Below are 2,806 nucleotides of genomic sequence, written 5' to 3' on the forward strand. Positions count from 1 at the left end.
ACCAGTGTAAGGCATTATTTGAAAGCCAAAATGAGAACATTTTGAAATGTTGCCACATCTTTTTGGTATGATGTAAAATATAGGATGTAAGATTGCAAGTGTTCCCATTGCTCAGTGAGACTGGTGCTTTGTTATACTAGTCATTTTGATGGTTTACTTTCATTTAGAGGTAATTTATATGCATATCTTCTAACACCAACATTTTCCTTTATCTTAAACAGTTTATTTCACTCCTTGACATTTATCCTCTTGGTCTATTTATAGAAGGCACTCATACCCCTTCCCTTCTGTCCCTTGTAGCTGTTTCCCTTTTCTCCCTTCTACTAGTAGGTTTCATTCTAATTCATTCTAATAGGCCACTGTCCTCAAAGCCCAATCTGCTGTACAGAAATTTTGCCAGTATAGATATTTCTGTTAATACTGTGGAAAAAACCTTGTACCCCCAAGTGAGCATAGCTTATAAAACAGGATCCCTCTTCCCCTAATCGCTTCAGCTCCTGCTATGTGTAGCTGTTGCAATTTAAATGAATCTTTTCTTAACGTGGGTTATTAGAACCATGCACAGTATTCCACATGAGAAGACACAATTACTTAAACAATAGTAAGAATGTTCCCTTGTTTTGATTAGAAATACATCTACTTCTGCCCACTTTCACAGACAGAATTCTGGTCTTTACATGGCTTTTCCTGAATTTCTAGGTGTCTTTCTTCATGGCTGCATCACTCCATGGCTTACGGAGTGATGGACCCTCTGATAAAGTAATCTTGTAAAACAGTCTAGACAGGGCGCAATGGTGCAAATCTCAAGAAAAAAAGCTAGAAGAAAAATACTTTTCTAAGACCTTTGAATCTCTTGTTTATCCTGAATTCCACTGCAGTACCTTCTCCCAAAGCCTCTTCTTAAGAGGCAGATACCTGAAGTACTGCCAGCAAGAAATTCGTTGTTTGTATGCTACACTTCCTGGCCAGCCTACCAGTACCAGTTCCCTGGTTGAGTCATCTCATGGCCAGCTATTTTGGACTTTTAGCCTTTAAATATCTCCCAGATGTCCTCAGAAGGTACAAAGTAGCTCAGTAAGGAGAATACTGACCTTCAATAATAGAGGTAGTATTACTGAAGTATTGTCCAGAATTGGCTTTTATTTTCTTCAATACCAGGTATGGAACAATTACAGTAGTGTTCACTTTCCAAACAGTGAAAAATAAATAATAATGAAAAATCACTATAGAGCACGATCACAGTGCTTTTGCAAAATGTACTTCATTTCTACATTCAGTAAAGCACATCACTTATGATTCTAGTTGCAAAATGACATCGGAAAGAACAATAACAACAGCTTAAAGAACCAACTGATCAGATCTGTTCTAGGTCACCATGAGCAGTCAGTTTAATTTTTATGTGGATGTAGAGTTCACATTTTTATGCAGACATAGAGTTATAGATAGATAGATAGATACAGAGCTCTTCTGCTCTTCTATGCAGATATAAAGATCTTCTTTCACATATCCTAAGTGAAAATTACTGTGGGGAGAGCTTTTCAGTGGAAACAAACTGTAACTTCAGGAAGCATACCAGTTTAAAAGCTCCTGGTGGAAGAGAAGGTTTTTGGAGGTTGAAGACTGTTAGCAGAAGAGGCAAGGCAGAACGAGGGAAAAGAGATTACAAGGGACTGTAAGAAAATTTGAAATGTACATTTTTCTGTGGTATTCCCTTGACGCTGAAATTACTTAACTCAGGCTAGATGTCCTCATCCATTTTTGGGATATAAACAACTTTCTTGAGGGACCGACTGATGGACCAACTTCTCCTCCACTGCTTATTATGCAAATGTAAGGAAGGGGGATAGAACATATATAACAATAAATTAATAGTTCTGTAGTGAGAAATCTGGAATAGACATGAAAGAAGCAATTTTCAGGACCTTGAAGCTAAATAGGTCACGGTATATGTCCTGGTTTCGGCAGGGATAGAGTTAATTTCCTTCCTAGTAGCTGGGACAGTGCTGTGTTTTTGATTTAGGGTGAGAACAATGTTGATAACTCACCAATGTTTTAGTCATTGCTAAGCAGTGTTTACACTAGTCAAGGACTTTTCAGCTTCCCATGCTCTACCGACTGAGAAGGCTGGAGGTGCACAAGAAGTTGGGAGGGGGCACAGCCAGGACAGCTGACCCAAACTGGCCAAAGGGATATTCCATACCATGTGACGTCATGCTCAGCATATAAAGCTGGGGGAAGAAGGAGGAAGGGGGGGACATTCAGAGTCATGGCGTCTGTCTTCCCAAGTAACCGTTATGCGTGATGGAGCTCTGCTTTCCTGGAGATGGTTGAACACCTGCCTGCCCATGGGAAGTAGTGAATGAATTCCTTGTTTTGCTTTGCTTGCACGCGCAGCTTTTGCTTTACCTATTAAACTGTCTTTATCTCAACCCACGAGTTTTCTCACTTTTACCCTTCCAATTCTCTCCCCCATCCCACCGGTGCGGAGTGAATGAGTGGCTGTGTGGTGCTTAGTTGCCGGCTGAGGTTAAACCACAACAGTATGACAAGAGACAATATGATGAGCATGAATTTTGATTGTTTGGGCTGAGATAAAAGTGCAGAATCTGCAGGAGAAAGGCAAGAATGGACATGGTCACAGCACCTGCACATATTACTAGGATCAGGAGCACAGGTAGTGTTTTCCTCAATCCCTACCATGGCAGGGAAGGATACTGAAAGGAACAGGAAAACACACCTGACCAACACGTGGCTCAGGGGCTGGTGCCATTGGAGGAATTTTGGCTTTTTTGATCATGGGGAGGTT

This window comes from Aptenodytes forsteri, unplaced genomic scaffold (assembly GCF_000699145.1).
Source record: "Aptenodytes forsteri isolate BGI_AS27 unplaced genomic scaffold, ASM69914v1 Scaffold206, whole genome shotgun sequence".
In the NCBI taxonomy this organism is placed as follows: Eukaryota; Metazoa; Chordata; class Aves; order Sphenisciformes; family Spheniscidae; genus Aptenodytes; species Aptenodytes forsteri.